Raw genomic sequence first — 18770 nt, forward strand, 5'->3', positions numbered from 1 at the left:
TACACAATGTGATCTTTTGCTGTATTTCAGAGAGTTTTGCAAATGGATGCGGAGGAAGTCCTGCATGAGTTTATTTACATTGAGGCTGGATTTAACCTGACAACAGTACGAAGAAGGGGAAGAAACATCGGTCACGGGGCTATTGTCAATGTACCAGGGCAACGTGGGGGGAACATTACCCTTTGTGCTGCCATTACACAGAATGGGGTCCTCCACCGCCGTGCCAACTTGGGTCCTTACAACACTGAACTCATTCTTACATTTTTAGACCGATTACACAATATCATCACAGCAGCAAACCAAAGGGACCAGATGCAATACATTGCTATCACATGCTTCCTCCAAGCTTTGTGATCAAATTGAACCAGCATCCATACAAGGGTGGATTCGTCACTCGAGAAGATTCTTCCCACGTTGCCTTGCAAATGAAAATATAGCCTGTGATGTTGACGAGGCCCTGTGGCCAGATCCAGCTAGGCGGAGGTGTTTAGTGTTTTTCTTTTTTTCTGTACTGAACTGGATATGTAATGTTACAGTATTACTGTAAGCTCAGAGTACAATGGTATGTTCAGTAATACTGTAATATATGAAAACTGGAAAATGTTTTATGAATGTTTTGTTGAAATGTTCAGTATTGACTGACTTGAGTACATGAAAATAAATTAATATTTTCATCAGTCTGCACAATTGGTGTCATGTGGTGTATACTTTCTGTGTAAATGTTAAAAGTGTTTTGGGTTGAGCACAGGAGTGTTTAACTGATTCAAACAGAGTCAGACCATATGATGGTTGTGTTTATGACAACAAAATAAGGTTCACGAGTTCACCCTTACATCTAATCTGAAGGCAAATAGTAGGCATATTTTGGCGTGCTGTCCTGGGGGAGGGGTCCGGGCCCGGGGCATAGCCCGAACCCAAATAACTCCCCCTATCCCAATTTGGGATAAATAGATTAGAAGTGAGGAGTTGGGGTGGAGGAGGGTTGCCGAAAAACTGTCGTGGGACAGGAGGTAGGAAGACTGGATATATATACGCGTGCGTGCTATAAGATGATTAGCTAAACGAGATGCACCTGTACCAAATTGGATGATTATCTGATCGTGCTTCTCCCGAACTTTGTTAATAAAACCACATTTCACGAGTTCACCCTTACATCTAATCTGAAGGCAAATAGTAGGCATATTTTGGCGTGCTGTCCTGGGGGAGGGGTCCGGGCCCGGAGCATAGCCCGAACCCAAATAACTCCCCAAAAGAAGCTTAAAGCCATAGGACAGCAGCCAGAGAGATAAAATTTAGTTGCCCCCCAAAATATGCGTGTTAGGAAGAAAATGCAGAGCGACCTGGAGAGCCCGTGCAGTGTTCGACGAGAGCTGCGGCTCGCAACGTCTTACCAGCGAGCCCTACATGCCGCTTATGGGAGAAGCACAATGCCAGATATCAAGAAATGAGGGACTCTTGCTGCCTCCGAAGGGAGCTGCGGCTCTGCTGCACCGGAAGGGAGAGTCCCTCTTGCGGCTGAGTACGAGGCGCGGTTTGTTGCATCTGATGGAGGGCTCTCACTGCGACTGAAGGGAGCCAGCGACTGTATCCCATCGGGAGGGAGATCCCTGGCCGCCATAGAGTATGCAACATAACTCGGACGGGGGGTTCACACTGCGACCGAAGGGAGCCGTGGGTCTGCTGCACCAGAAGGGAGAGCCCCGTCAGATGCTAAATAGGCAATGAGATTCGAGCCGCGGTTTGGCGCGTCGGATGAAGGGCTCCTAATGCAACCGAAGGGAGCCAGCGGCTGTACCCCATCGGGAGGGAGATCCCTAGCCATCGTGGAGCATGCAACATAACTCAGATGGGGGGTTCACACTGCGACCGAAGGGAGCTGTGGGTCTGCTGCACCGGAAGAGGAGCCCTAGTCCGATGCTGAGAAGGCAAAGAGACGCGACTGTTGGAGGGACTCCCGCTGCATCCGAAGGGAGCTGCGGCTCTGCTGCACCGGAAGGGGGAGTCCCCCATTGCGGGTTTATGGAGGCACGGTTTTTTGCCTCTGAGGGTTCTCCCAGCCTCCGGGGGTTCGCAACTCTGCAGCAGGAGTGCTGCCCCGGAGGGGAGAGCCCTGATTGACGCTAACTAGAATACGACTGTTGGAGGGACTTTTGCTGCGTCCGAAGGGAGCTGCGGCTCTGCTGCACCGGAAAGGCGAGTCCCCCTTGCGATGCGAGGCATGGCTTGATGCGTCTGATGGAGGGCTCTCACTGCGACCGAAGGGAGCCAGCAGCTCTATTCCCCCGGGAGGGAGAACCCTATCCGCCCTTGAGCATGCAACATAACTCAGACGGGGGGTTCACCCTGCGACCGAAGGGAGCCGTGGGTCTGCTGCACCGGAAGGGAGAGCCCCATCAGATGCAGAATAGGCAAGAAGATTCGAGGAACGGTTTGATGCATCGGATGGAGGGCTCCTGCTGCGACCGAAGGGAGCCAGCGGCTGTGTTCCCCCGGGAGGGAGATCCCGGTCCGCCCTTGAGCATGCAACATAACTCAGACGGGGGGTTCACCCTGCGACCGAAGGGAGCCGTGGGTCTGCTGCACCGGTAGGGGAGCCCCGTCCGATACGGAGTAGGCAAGAAAACGCGACTGATGGAGGGACTCTCGCTGCGTCCGAAGGGAGCTGCGGCTCTGCTGCACCGGAAGGGAGAGTCCCCCTTGCGACTGTATAAGCGGCTTAATTTGATGCATCGGATGGAGGGCTGTCACAACGACCGAAGGGGGCCTGTGGCTCTGCTGCACCGGGAGGGATACCCCCATCTGCCGCTGAGCGCGCAGCGCAACTCAATGACAGATGAAAGGCTCACACTGCGACCGAAGGGAGCCACTGCCCAGCTGCACCGGAAGGGAGAGCCCTGTCCGATGCTGAAATAGGCAAGGAGATTGTAACGATGGCTGGAGGGCCCTTACTTTGGCCGAAGAAACGATAACTGAGAGGCTTCTATTATTCAAGTACACAACATGATTTAAGGAGGAATATATAAATTATTTTTTTTTTTTTTTTTTTTTTTTTTTTTTTTTTGAATGAATTAATTAATCAAAATAGGTAATTGCACTTACATCCGATTCACGAATTAATATCTCTAAATATTAAGACGGAACAGTGTTTAAATGTAAATCCTGCATGTTCTGTGTGTCTCTGTTAATGAATGGAGCAGGAGCGCGACTTCCTTTTTCACACACACACTGAAGCGCGCATTACTCTCACGGTAATTTCTGCGTCTGCTGTCTCACTAAATGAGGACTTGAACACATGAACAACATCTCCAGAACTGCTCTGACAGTCAGTTCATGAGCATTTGACTTTAAGTAAAACTAGCGTCACATCACATACACAGAACTGAAAAGGTACGTCAACCCGACTAAATAAAGGTCCGGGGTCCTGACATTTTATCTTACCCATCCGATTTACTGTGCATGCGCACATCAGTATAATTAAGCAACAACACATTTTGTTACTCGATTAATTTTTTTTTTTTTTTTTTTAAACCAGAGTCGTTGATGAAATGAGGGTCCATCGTGAATTTAGATTGGGCGTTCCGGAGTTAGACAAAAGCGAGCCTGATGAGGTTGAATTGGAGAATGGACGTAAAATATATATTTTTATTTATTTATTTATTTATTTATTTTTGAGGCTCTTGCGGCAGCGAGAATTGCGGCAGTAGGGAAGGATGGAAAGGGCTCCTGCGGGAGCAGACACTGCTGCGGCAGTGGTGAAATATAGGTAGAGGCTCCTGCGGGAGCAGACACTGCTGCGGCAGTGGTGAAATATAGGTAGAGGCTCCTGCGGAAGCGGAGACTGCTGCGGCAGCGAGGAAAAAACAGAAAAGGCTCCTGCAGGAGCGGACAATACTGCGGCGGTGGGGAGATATAGAGAAGGCTCCTGCAGGAGCGGGCAATGCTGCGGCGGTGGGGAGATACAGAGGAAGCTCCTGCGGAAGGATGGCTGAAGTGAGGATTGACCATTACAGATAGATAGGGCATGTTAGGAGAGTTAGCTATGGTAGATTAGGAGTTTTAGTGAAAGGGGATGAGCTGGCGTTAGAGGGGTTGGCTGAAGAGGGTTCGAGATAGATATATAAATAAATAAAATAATCGGCCTGACCAATAATAGGTCTTGGTACCCTCTGCCTTCTGGCAAATCTGGAGCTGGAGGCCACTGAACAGAAAAATGGTTAGTAGCATGAGGGAGCGGAAGAGTTAAGGGCGCGTTTACGAATGGAGGCGGCCTCACGTTTGCTTCAGCTGCTGTAGCTGTGGGTCGTGGGAAGGGGCTGGGGTGTGTGATGTCTTGAAGAACCTGTGTAGCCTGCACTGCTAGCAGAAGTAACAGGATGGAAATACTGAGATGTGCAGGCCCGTGTTGCAAGTAAAAGTAGCTTCATGCGTGCTTTGGCTGCTGTAGTTGTTGGCTGATTTGACAATTGCTCAAACCTTGTCTGAATTAATACGGTCCTGTTGGAAAAGCATCTTTTCCTCTTGTTTTGGCCTTCGGGCCCTTTTAAACAGCCTCCGGAGCAGATAAATTTGGGATGCTGTTTTCCTGTTGTAGTATGGACTGTGAAAATAGAGGCTTTGAAACAATGTAGCATGTTTAGTTTTATAAACCATTGTACCAATAGACATGTCTATAGCAGTAACGTTAATTGCAGTAATTCAAATTCAAGCCGTTTCTAAAGACATTTACTTTGCATGCTTTTCATATAACAGTCCTAAAAAGACGATAGAAAATTTACTCACACTTGTTGTTCTGTAGCCAAGCACGAGGCAATAGCGTGAAAAATTCTGAATAATCATGCCAGTAAATGGTGAAATATGTCCCTAAATAATTGATCCTGCCGGAAAAATTGCAGGAAACTTATGTCTGTATCATCTCAGTGAGGTTTAAACATGCACGGTAAAGCAAATGTAATGTCTTTAGACATTTCGGTGTGGATGACAACTCTGCAAAAAGCCTTTGCTTCGTGGTTAAAAAGTGGCATCGTCATCGGACAGAGTTAAGTCATAACGCCGTTTAACAAATTTTGGCGTCTTCATAAGCGCATTCTATATATAACGTCTATTTAAATTGTTCAGATGAGCAAATCACGAGGTTTTCTTGCATGATTAGCATTTTAATTGTTTGTTCAGACGGTTCATATATTGATCTATATATTCACGTTCATAAATCGGGGATTAAACGTGGAATTTATCTTTTGTATGCTAAATATGTAAACAATATGTGCACAGTACCTATAACTGCGCTTTACATTTTGCAAGGTTGACATGCTAAATGGCTAACTGACCCGGTTTACTCTCATCTTAACAAAATTGATAAGAGTTCCTTGCGTTTACGAACGACATGTATCCGTTTAATCAACTCGACATGTATACCGGTTTAGTCCTTTCGTTCACGAATGAGAGCTCTCGATCTCTGAGACTCATATGAAACTCGCTCATTGTGGATGACAACTCTGAAAAATTCTTCATGAATGAGTGTAAACCGAGAACGATTCGTTCGCCTAGAAGATTCATTCGAAAAAACGATTCTTTCACGAACGCCATGCCACTACAACAACGCACGGTCTTCGCCGCTAGTGGAGGCAGCATCGAACTGCGACACGGCTGAAAAAGCGAGAGAGGTTTACTGCGGGGAGAACTGGAGCACGGCTGCGATCCAGCATTATAATAGAGCCCGGTCCTGGCGAGAAAATCGTGTTGCCGAGTGAGGCGAGCTCAAGGATTTGCACGAGCTTTTGGCCACAACGTGTGGCTTGGCGAGAAGAGCAGCTGACCGATGACGCTTGTTGGTGTTCGGCGGATAGATATCTTCGTCGGAAGGAAGATTGGGCCTGTGATAAGAAGACGGACAGCGCGAACCGAATGCTGACAGAGCGAACCGAATGCTGACAGACGGTCTATGCCGAAAAACTGTCGTGGGACAGGAGGTAGGAAGACTGGATATATATACGCGTGCGTGCTATAAGATGATTAGCTAAACGAGATGCACCTGTACCAAATTGGATGATTATCTGATCGTGCTTCTCCCGAACTTTGTTAATAAAACCACATTTTTTAGAAGACATTGTATAGAAGTGTTGTGCTACTTTGGTGTAGTGTTGTGCTAATTGTGTGAAGGGGTTTGAAAAACCGAGCCCTGTTTTCAAAATTGTGCTTAAACAATTGAAAAAACCTGTAAATAATAGTATAATACCTGTATAATATTTTAACTTGGAAGTTCGAACAAGTTGGTGTGTAGTTTTGAGATTGTGTTTATAGTTGTGAGAAAATGGTGAATTTTGTTTCATGAATTGTGTTAGCATCAAAAACCGTAAAGACAAAATGCTTATGCTCAATTAAATGAATACTGACTTATAAAGTCAATTTAAGATATGTCTTAATTATTTATACTCAGTTGAGATCTCTATCAATAATCATTATAAACATAAAGAGCTAAAGAAAGGACAATTTACAAGCATTAACTACACAACAGATCCAGGACAGTCTGCTTTAAATCAAGTTAAGACTGAAGAAACTTACCCACAAACTTCTGAAGATCATTTCTTTCTGATTTCAACTGGTCTCTCTCTTCTGTGAGGCTCATATTGTTGGTGTCTGGTCTTTCTTTTCTGTGAGGCTCATATTGTTGGTTAGTAATTGTTCTCTCTCTTGAGTGAGGTTGGTGATCCTAGTCAGCAGCTGTTGTCTCTCTTGAATGAAGGTGACACACAACACTATGACTGCCGTCATCAGAAGAACACACATCAGCCCCAAACACACACCAGCTGCTCTGGAGATCGTCACACCATCACTTCCTGAAGAGGATAGATATGATAGATATTCACTTCCTCATATCATACGACTCACATCTTCTGAAACATGTGAACTGTAGACTAACTTTTACGCTTGTCAGACGTTTATTAGTGTGGTTTTTGTTCTTGTGTTTTGTGAGTACAGTATTGTTCAAAATAATAGCAGTACAATGTGACTAACCAGAATAATCAAGGTTTTTAGTATATTTTTTATTGCTACGTGGCAAACAAGTTACCAGTAGGTTCAGTAGATTGTCAGAAAACAAACAAGACCCAGCATTCATGATATGCACGCTCTTAAGGCTGTGCAATTGGGCAATTAGTTGAAAGGGGTGTGTTCAAAAAAATAGCAGTGTCTACCTTTGACTGTACAAACTCAAAACTATTTTGTACAAACATTTTTTTTTTCTGGGATTTAGCAATCCTGTGAATCACTAAACTAATATTTAGTTGTATGACCACAGTTTTTTAAAACTGCTTGACATCTGTGTGGCATGGAGTCAACCAACTTGTGGCACCTCTCAGCTGTTATTCCACTCCATGATTCTTTAACAACATTCCACAATTCATTCACATTTCTTGGTTTTGCTTCAGAAACAGCATTTTTGATATCACCCCACAAGTTCTCAATTGGATTAAGGTCTGGAGATTGGGCTGGCCACTCCATAACATTAATTTTGTTGGTTTGGAACCAAGACTTTGCCCGTTTACTAGTGTGTTTTGGGTCATTGTCTTGTTGAAACAACCATTTCAAGGGCATGTCCTCTTCAGCATAGGGCAACATGACCTCTTCAAGTATTTTAACATATGCAAACTGATCCATGATCCCTGGTATGCGAAAAATAGGCCCAACACCATAGTAGGAGAAACATGCCCATATCATGATGCTTGCACCTCCATGCTTCACTGTCTTCACTGTGTACTGTGGCTTGAATTCAGAGTTTGGGGGTCGTCTCACAAACTGCCTGTGGCCCTTGGACCCAAAAAGAACAATTTTACTCTCATCAGTCCACAAAATGTTCCTCCATTTCTCTTTAGGCCAGTTGATGTGTTCTTTGGCAAATTGTAACCTCTTCTGCACATGCCTTTTTTTTAACAGAGGGACTTTGCGGGGGATTCTTGAAAATAGATTAGCTTCACACAGACGTCTTCTAACTGTCACAGTACTTACAGGTAACTCCAGACTGTCTTTGATCATCCTGGAGATGATCATTGGCTGAGCCTTTGCCATTCTGGTTATTCTTCTATCCATTTTGATGGTTGTCTTCCGTTTTCTTCCACGTCTCTCTGGTTTTGCTCTCCATTTTAAGGCATTGGAGATCATTTTATCTGAACAGCCTATCATTTTTTGCACCTCTTTATAGGTTTTCCCCTCTCTAATCAACTTTTTAATCAAAGTACGCTGTTCTTCTGAACAATGTCTTGAACGACCCATTTTCCTCAGCTTTCAAATGCATGTTCAACAAGTGTTGACTTCATCCTTAAATAGGGGCCACCTGATTCACACCTGTTTCTTCACAAAATTGATGACCTCAGTGATTGAATGCCACACTGCTATTTTTTTGAACACACCCCTTTCAACTAATTCAACTAATTGCCCAATTGCACAGCCTTAAGAGCGTGCATATCATGAATGCTGGGTCTCATTTGTTTTCTGAGAATCTACTGAACCTACTGGTAACTTGTTTGCCACGTAGCAATAAAAAAATATACGAAAAACCTTGATTATTCTGGTTAGTCACATTGTACTGCTATTATTTTGAACAATACTGTAAATGCAGAGGAACAGTTCCCTCAAAAATGGTTTCCTGATTATTTACTCATCCCAGTTTCAATGTATTTGACAAATAAGTGTCTTCTCTAGCAAAACGATCATTCACTTTCAAAAATAAAGCATTAACCACCATCAACAAATGGAGCATGTCAGATCATACTGGAGGACCTGGAAGAGAGAGAATAATCAGAAAATGTCCTTTAATCTCAGTTACCTGTGTGTCGAGGTGTTCGGGGTTCTTCTGTGTTGAAGTCTTCTGTCTCTTTCTTATGTTTCATGTCTCTTACAGCCTCTGCACTGACGTAGATATCAACAGTCCTTTCTATTCGGTCTTCTGAGTCCATTATTTAATCTTTATCCGTGCTATATGACTGGATTCTCGTGGCGTTGAATCTGTGATATCTGTTCTGACTTTACCTCATACGACATCCATATATTTTTAGATATCAAACATATATGTTGTTTCTTCTTCTCTGAGTTTTACCTTTTTCTATATTTTCATTTCCACATTCAGTAAACTAACACTAGTTTCTCTCTCTGTAGTGGACTGTGTTGTGTTCCTCATCTGTTTGTGTGACCAGTATTTATGCAGAAAGGAAGTGTTTTTTTTGGAAATCAGGGTTCTCAAGTTTTTTCAAAAGCTTAGAGTGAGATCACATGCGGTTAGGGGAGGAGCTTAATGGAGCCCCGCCCCCCAATTTGACTCATTGTTCATAATTTACCAGCACAAATTGAATTTACAAATATAGTTAAATATATTCATTGCTAAATGATAAATGACAGAGCAATTCTTCACATCAAATATACTCTTTAATGTTATATTTCAAAATTACACATACAAAAATTACAAAAATATAACATATTGCTCATATTGCGCAGTTTGGAAAAACAAATATTTTTGCATTTTGAATGTGTCTAGTAGAAAAGGTATAATGATTTATTGTGTGGTGGGACATTGGGAACAAATGGACATATTAGTGTATTAACCCCTTACTAGTAACCAGTGTTGGGTGTAACGCGTTACAAAGTAACGCGTTACTGTAATAATATTACTTTTTTCAGTAACTAGTAGTGTAAGGCATTACTCGTCTGAAAATGGTAATATTATTACAGTTTTCCCGAGCTAGTTACTTGCGTTACATTTGCCAGTAGCACCTTCATCACACACACAAGGCACACAACACAGAGAACAGAAGGGAAGGGGAGGAGGGCGTGAATGGAACAGTGATTGGTCTGGGTTTGGCACGAGGTATAATTTACTATCACTGATTGGTCGACAGCCTGCAGCAGAGCGGCACGCTCAGACATATGGGGAAAAATGGAAGCGTCAACAACGGCAAGCTCTTTTTCAGAGGAAGGTTCCCAGCAACAGAAAGCTAGTTTCGACGGGTGGAGATTCAGTAATTATTTTGTAGGAGTGCTCCGATCACGATCGGCCGATCGTTAATGCGCATCTCAGTAAAGCCGGTTCTCTAATCAGCGGTTTATTCCATCAGGTGCGTGAACCATATGTTTATACAACCGTGCCAATAAACGCTGAAAATGAACGTGGATTTGCGCATCTTCTCAGTTAATAACGGCTCTGTGTAGTAACAGCTGCTCTATGTGAAATCACGCACCTGATGGAATTAACCGCTGATTAGAGAACAGGTGTACTGACGAGCAGTAATATAAGTGAGTTGTGTAAACAGTGATTTATGTGACTTCAATTATTTCTTATTAAACTGAAATCGAAAAGTAAAAAGTATTTTTGGGAAAAACCACATCCTGGTGTTAGTCTTCATATGCTGCTGAATAGTGTTAACACGGATATAGAAAAATAAGGAGTGCAAGAGATTGATTCCTAATGTCAGTTTATTTTTAATTAATACTATAGTAGTTCGGTTCCCTTTACATCTTTAACTACCCGTTAATTTATCAATTGAATGGGTGACCTATCCTCATTAATAGAGCAAACATTTGCCCCCCCCTGAGAGATTTGGCAGGAGCCGCCACTGATAAAGACCCTAAAGAACACTTCTCCTTTGTATGTTCTCCCTCCATCTGATGCATCTCAGGCAATCATAGAGTAATTAAGAAAAAAAGATGTAACTAGTAATATAACTAGTAATATAACTAGTTACTTTCTCCAGGGAGTAATAAAGTAAAGTAAGGCATTACTATTTTTGAGAGTAATATGTAATATGTAATATATTACTTTTTTGAGTAACTAGCCCCAACACTGGGGTTAAGGGGTTAAGGTATGTGTGTGTGTGTGTGTGTGTGTGAACAAGAGTACACACTCCAGTTTATGAAATGTGTTTTGTGTTTGAAGTGTTACAAGAATACAAATGCAATGGCAATAATTAATCAATGTATATTTTGACAGGATATAAAATATTACCTAGAGCACTTTGCTTTAATGTATCTAATGTGAAGTGAAGTGAAGTGAAAGTCACATACAGCCAAGTATGGTGACCCATACTCAGAATTTGTGCTCTGCTTTTAACCCATCAGAAGTGCACACACACAGAGCAGTGAACACACACACAGAGCAGTGGGCAGCCATTTATGCTGCGGCGCCCGGGGAGCAGTTGGGGGTTCGATGTCTTGCTCAAGGGCACCTCAGTCGTGGTATTGAGGGTGGAGAAAAACTGTTCATGCACTCCCCCCACCCACAATTCCTGCAGACCCAGGACTCGAACTCACAACCCTTCGATTGGGAGTCCGACTCTCTAACCATTAGGCCACGACTTCCCCCCCAAATGTAATTAGAAATATTATTAATACAGTATAATATATAATTAAAAATAAAATGAAGAAATACATCTTCATTCCTTCCCACATTATATACACCGTTATATATAAAGCTTGCAGGACAACTTGGTCGGCATTGCCTTTCCAGCGTGAGAAATACACGGTGTGGTGTGTGAGCGTGTGAACTGTGTGAGTCTTACAACCAAAGTGTGAGACTTGAGAACCCTGTCAAATACTTCAAGTATTCGTGTAAAAGGAAACTTCAACTCACTGCAGAAGGACACTGAAATAAGTGTTTCAACTATGAGGATTGTGTGTAAATGAGGTTCAAGGTGATGTTGTAAAGTTTCTGAAATGTTCAGGTTGTTGCTGGTACATCAAAAGTCCAGACAGCTGATCAGGTTTTCAGTCTGGTTCTCAGGAGAGCATCTGGAGATTTTGTTCTGAGATGCTCAGCGTGTTTTGTGGTCGTTCTCTTGGAGTTTTTTTTTTTTATTGGTCTCAGACAACATGAAACCTCTTGAATCGCTACAAGAGCCAGGGCAGACAGACCGAATCTCTCTGTGTGAGGGATATTTCATGTGTTTGTGTTCATGTGTGCAGCATCACTGACTGCTTTAACTATTCAACAGATCTTCATCCATGATACATTTTTACTTTACAAATCAAAACTTTGATTTATTCTTCTGAAATGATCATTTCCCTGTATACAAACATGCTTGCAACCAGTGTTTTGGACCTTTAATGATATTTCATATTGAATGGCAGTTTCAGTAGATAAATGTTTATGATTCAAATTTGAACAAATAAAATTAACATGAGTAAATAATCAATAATAATCAATACAGGTGTATTTGTGTCACAGTAATGCAGAGGGCTTCAACCAGCTTAATTTATAACTGGTTCACTTTTATATATTGTGAGTAAGAAAAGCATGAACAGACATTCACATCCAGTTGAGTTTACTCATAGAGCTGATGAATCAGGTGTGTTAACGAACTAATGGAGACATTAGGAAAAATAATGAGATAACACTGAATAAGATTTGACAGGTGCATAAATGTTGATCTGTTCCTCACAAATTGGTTCAAGTTTCTTTATTTGTCACACACATATTACATACATGTAATGAAATCATTTAACTTCGTTTCAATTTAATGTAACTTCCTTTTACAGTATGTGTACTTATCTGGTACATATCTTGTACCTACAGGAAATGAGTGGTAACACAAGGTACTTACCTGAAGTGTATGAACATGGTAACAAATAAGAAACACGGCTGATCTTAACAGTCGTACATGTATGATAATACACACAGACAAGCATGGGTAACAGTCATTAAGAGGTAGTGTACATACATGGAAACTAATTTTTTTTCTGTACTGTATTTACTGATGTACATACATGGTAAATATGTAGTACTTACGGACAAGTGGGTACAAACAGGCACATCCTTACAGTATCCGTATATGGTGACTAATAATCAATCACCTTTATTTATATAGTGCTTTAAACAAAATACATTGCGTCAAAGCAACTGAACAACATTCATTTGGAAAACAGTGTCTCAATAATGCAAAATGATAGTTAAAGGCAGTTCATCATTGAATTTAGTTATGTCATCTCTGTTCAGTTGAAATAGTGTCTGTTTTAATTTGCAATCAAGTCAATGATATCGCTGTAGATGAAGTGACCCCAACTAAGCAAGCCAGAGGCGACAGCGGCAAGGAACCGAAACTCCATCGGTGACAGAATGGAGAAAAAAACCTTGGGAGAAACCAGGCTCAGTTGGGGGGCCAGTTCTCCTCTGACCAGACGAAACCAGTAGTTCAATTCCAGGCTGCAGCAAAGTCAGATTATGCAGAAGAATCATCTGTTTCCTGTGGTCTTGTCCTGGTGCTCCTCTGAGACAAGGTCTTTACAGGGGATCTGTATCTGGGGCTCTAGTTGTCCTGGTCTCCGCTGTCTTTCAGGGCAGTAGAGGTCCTTTCTAGGTGCTGATCCACCATCTGGACTGGATCAGGGTGACTGCAGTGACCCTCTGATCTGGACACAGACTGGATCTGGTGGCTACGGTGACCTCGGAACAAGAGAGAAACAGACAAATATTAGCGTAGATGCCATTCTTCTAATGATGTAGAAAGTACGGTGTTATGTGAAGTGTTCCGGTTCCAGTTTACCTAATTAATGCAGCCTAAAAATCCTTTAACGGATTTGGATATTAAAAGCATATTAGTATGTTATGTGTATGCCAGGTTAAAGAGATGGGTCTTTAATCTAGATTTAAACTGCAAGAGTGTGTCTGCCTCCCGAACAATGTTAGGTAGGTTATTCCAGAGTTTAGGCGCCAAATAGGAAAAGGATCTGCCGCCCGCAGTTGATTTTGATATTCTAGGTATTATCAAATTGCCTGAGTTTTGAGAACGTAGCGGACGTAGAGGAGTATAATGTAAAAGGAGCTCATTCAAATACTGAGGTGCTAAACCATTCAGGGCTTTATAAGTAATAAGCAATATTTTAAAATCTATACGATGTTTGATAGGGAGCCAGTGGAGTGTGGACAGGACCGGGCTAATATGGTCATACTTCCTGGTTCTAGTAAGAACTCTTGCTGCTGCATTTTGGACTAGCTGTAGTTTGTTTAGCAAGCGTGCAGAACAACCACCCAATAAAGCATTACAATAGTCTAACCTTGAAGTCATAAATGCATGGATTAACATTTCTGCATTTGACATTGAGAGCATAGGCCGTAATTTAGATATATTTTTGAGATGGAAAAATGCAGTTTTACAAATGCTAGAAACGTGGCTTTCTAAGGAAAGATTGCGATCAAGTAGCACACCTAGGTTCCTAACTGATGACGAAGAATTGACAGAGCAACCATCAAGTCTTAGACAGTGTTCTAGGTTATTACAAGTAGAGTTTTTAGGCCCTATGATTAACACCTCTGTTTTTTCTGAATTTAGCAGTAAGAAATTACTCGTCATCCAATTTTTTATATCGACTATGCATTCCATTAGTTTTTCAAATTGGTGTGTTTCACCGGGCTGCGAGGAAATATAGAGCTGCGTATCATCAGCATAACAGTGAAAGCTAAAACCATGTTTCCTGATGATATCTCCCAAGGGTAACATATAAAGCGTGAAGAGTAGCGGCCCTAGAACTGAGCCTTGAGGTACTCCATACTGCACTTGTGATCGATATGATACATCTTCATTCACTGCTACGAACTGATGGCGGTCATATAAGTATGATTTAAACCATGCTAATGCACTTCCACTGATGCCAACAAAGTGTTCAAGTCTATGCAAAAGAATGTTGTGGTCAATTGTGTCAAACGCAGCACTAAGATCCAATAAAACTAATAGAGAGATACACCCACGATCAGATGATAAGAGCAGATCATTTGTAACTCTAAGGAGAGCAGTTTCAGTACTATGATACGGTCTAAATCCTGACTGGAAATCCTCACATATACCATTTTTCTCTAAGAAGGAATATAATTGTGAGGATACCACCTTTTCTAGTATCTTGGACAGAAAAGGGAGATTCGAGATTGGTCTATAATTAACTAGTTCTCTGGGGAAGTTGTGGCTTTTTTATGAGAGGCTTAATAACAGCCAGTTTGAAGGTTTTGGGGACATATCCTAATGACAATGAGGAATTAATAATAGTCAGAAGAGGACCTATGACTTCTGGAAGCACCTCTTTTAAGAGCTTAGATGGTATAGGGTCTAACATACATGTTGTAAGTTTAGATGATTTAACAAGTTTATACAATTCTTCCTCTCCTATAGTAGAGAATGAGTGGAACTGTTCCTCAGGGGGTCTATAGTGCACTGTCTGATGCGAAACTGTAGCTGACGGCTGAATGGTTGCAATTTTATCTCTAATAGTATCGATTTTAGAAGTAAGGTAGTTCATAAAGTCATTACTGCTGTGGTGTTGGGAAATGTCAACACTTGTTGAGGCTTTATTTTTCGTTAATTTAGCCACTGTATTGAATAAATGGGGTTATGTTTGTTTTCTTCTAAAAGAGAAGAAAAGTAATCAGATCTAGCAGTTTTTAATGCTTTTCTGTAGGATATGCTACTTTCCCGCCAAGCAATACGAAATACCTCTAGTTTTGTTTTCCTCCAGCTGCGCTCCATTTTTCGGGCTGCTCTCTTTAGGGTGCGAGTATGCTCATTATACCATGGTGTCAAACTGTTTTCCTTAACCTTTCTTAAGCTTAAAGGAGCAACTGTATTTAAAGTGCTAGAAAAGAGAGAGTCCATAGTTTCTGTTACATCATCAAGTTGTTCTGAGGTTTTGGATATGCTAAGGAATTCGGATACATCAGGAAGATAACTTAAAAAGCTGTCTTTTGTGGTAGAAGTGATGGTTCTTCGATACTTGTAACAAGAAGTAGAATTTACAATTTTGGCTATATGAAGTTTACACAGAACTAAATAATGATCTGAGATATCATCACTTGGCTGAATAATTTCAACACTATCAACATCAATTCCATGTGACAGTATTAAATCTAGAGTATGATTTCGACAATGAGTAGGTCCTGAAACGTGTTGTCTAACACCAATAGAGTTCAGAATGTCTATAAATGCTGATCCCAATGCATCTTTTTCATTATCGACATGGATATTAAAATCACCAACTATTAAGACTTTATCTGCAGCCAGAACTAACTCGGATGTAAAATCACCAAACTCTTTAATAAAGTCTGTATGGTGCCCTGGTGGCCTGTATACAGTAGCCAGTACAAACATAACAGGGGATTTATCATTAACATTGGTTTCTCTGGATAATGTTATATGAAGCACCATTACTTCAAACGAGTTATACTTGAAGCCTGCCCTCTGAGAAATCCTGAAAACATTATTATAAATTGAAGCAACTCCTCCCCCTTTGCCTTTTAGACGCGGCTCGTGTTTATAACAATAATCTTGGGGGGTGGACTCATTTAAAATAATGTAATCATCAGGTTTTAGCCAGGTTTCTGTCAAGCAGAGCACATCTATATTATGATCAGTTATCATATTATTTACAAAAAGTGTTTTCGTAGAAATGGATCTGATATTCAATAAGCCAAGCTTTATCATTTGTTTATCCATATTGCATTTGTTTTTTATTTGTTGAACCTCAATTAAATTGTTAACCTTAACTTGGTTTGGACGTTTTTTGTATTTTCTAGTTCGGGGAACAGACACAGTCTCTATAGTGTGATATCTAGGTGAAAGAGTCTCTATGTGCTGAGAATTAACTGACCTCTGTGACGGGAGGCAGCTAGCAGACGGTCGGTTTAGCCAGTCTGTCTGCTTCCTGACCTGGGCCCCAGTTAGTCAAGTATAAACACTAAGACTATTTGCCATATTTCTAGACAGAAGAGTGGCGCCACCCCAGGAGGGATGAAGACCATCTCTTTTAAACAGGTCAGGTCTGCCCCAAAAGCTCTTCCAATTGTCTATGAAACCTATGTTATTCTGTGGGCACCACTTAGACATCCAGCCATTGAGTGATGACAATCTGCTATGCATCTCGTCACCATGGTAAGCAGGGAGGGGACCAGAGCATATTACAGTGTCTGACAGCGTGCTTGCAAGTTCACACACCTCTTTAAAGTTATTTTTAGTGATCTCCGACTGGCGAAGTCGAACATCATTAGCGCCGGCATGAATAACAATCTTACTGTATTTACGTTTAGCATTAGCCAGCACTTTTAAATTTGCCAAGATGTCAGTCACTAATAAGACACATTACTGTCCATACTAAAGACATATCAATGGTAAATGTGTAGCACCAAGAAAAAATTTGCTATTATGTGGTACCAAACAAAACATACTGCACTTGGTAAATATATAAAAATTGATGGATCATTCTTTGAAATTATGACCCTGGTGTCTTTCAAGAGTGAGAATTGGGGAATTTCTGCATCCACCACAAACAGATTCTGTGTTTTAGCTAAAGAATTTTGTTTTAGAGATGTTCAGCTAAATACAGTATATCCTCAATATTTATATAGTGTCTAATAATGTATTTGCTGTCCATCCTCAATCACTCAAATGGAAATGTGTAATTATTAGGTCTAAAGACAAACTGTATGCCATTCCACTTCCACACAATATTGAAAGAGACTAAAATCTGATTATGGGGAACTACTTCTGCAGCTTTATACAGATACAGTAGGTAGACATCCGAAACGCCCCTTCTACCGCCGCGGCGTCTGTAAAGTGCATTTGCAGCTTTTGACCGCTGAGTGGTGCTTTAACCACAAGTTATCAAACAAGCGCATCAAAGCATATTTTAGCAAATAAACGTCAGTTTTGCCTCGCTGATGTGTTACATTTGACGGCTTCAGTCAAGGAAAATGAAAGAAAAACACTATAGTTTAAAGGTCCCACTTTACACGCTTTTTTTGAAGCTTTGATTGTGTATACAGTGTGCAATATAACATGTGTTCATGTTTCGCGTGTAAAAAAACACAGTATTTTTCACACAATTCACCTGTATACCGCTGTTTTCACTTTCATAAAAACGGGCTAATGACTTCCTTGTTCTATAAAGTCCCTCCTTCAGAAATGCGTAACGCATTCTGATTGGGCCGGCGGTTCAGGTGTTTTGATTTGACAGCAGCTAAGCGCACGCTGCCCTCCTGCAAACGCTAGTTGGACTAGTTTTGGAGTAGGTTTGAGAAGCAAGTGGGCAGGAGTGTGTGCTGGAGATGTACTTATAATCACAGGAGCGTTTTTACTGATGAGATGCGCATGAAAATCACATTCATTTTTTTGCACAGCCCTAACATCTAGTTAACAAAGTTAAACAGCGTTGCCCTTTGTGTAATAAGTTACAGAAACTGTTAAACGCACCAACTTAAATAATAAAATACACTTACCGGTTTTGGTCTATAAACAACGCCTTCTCCAGACAAAGAGGGAACTGCTCCATCTTTCAAGAATAATGTTTGTGCGAATCCGGCATTAAACTGATTGAGATTGAGGAAGCTGTCCTCAGCAAAATGTGCTGCACATAGTTTTACATGTGGATTATAATTTTCCGGAACCGAGTTAAACATAAATTGTAACCATTAATCTCCAAGTACAGCGTCCCTGGGAAGCCCAAACAAAGATGATTGGACTCAGAGATGAAAATAACAGCGTTTCAAACGACATGGCAAACACAAACGCAGCTCTTCCTTCTCCTCTGTCGGAGCGCAACAAGGCCACACCCCCCTTTTTGTGAATTAATGTGGGCGGAGGTTAGTGAAAAACTGTTTTAGTGGCGTCATTACTACAGGAACTAGAGGGCTGTAGTCCAAACGGGTCGTTTTTTGTAGGCAAATTCTGTCAAATCAAATATCTCGCTTGGCATTGAACTTTGAGCTTTGGAATTTTACAGATATTATTTATACTCTAACAACAACATTACACACT

The 18770-nt window shown here is 41.4% G+C and overlaps 1 protein-coding gene and 1 long non-coding RNA gene across 3 annotated transcripts in view; one reads left to right on the top strand and one right to left on the bottom strand.

Moving 5' to 3' along the window:
- LOC113071656 (uncharacterized) overlaps positions 1–8965 on the bottom strand; it is a 119452-nt gene extending 110487 nt beyond the window's left edge. The window contains exon 1 of the long non-coding RNA XR_003280192.1: positions 8819–8965. This is a non-coding gene — a long non-coding RNA (uncharacterized LOC113071656). The remainder of the gene's footprint in view (positions 1–8818) is intronic.
- Positions 1–18770, top strand: part of LOC113071650 (CD209 antigen-like protein C) — a 291989-nt gene that overhangs the window by 188536 nt on the left and 84683 nt on the right. The window lies entirely within an intron of this gene.

This window comes from Carassius auratus, unplaced genomic scaffold (genome assembly GCF_003368295.1).
Source record: "Carassius auratus strain Wakin unplaced genomic scaffold, ASM336829v1 scaf_tig00007763, whole genome shotgun sequence".
NCBI lineage: Eukaryota > Metazoa > Chordata > Actinopteri > Cypriniformes > Cyprinidae > Carassius > Carassius auratus.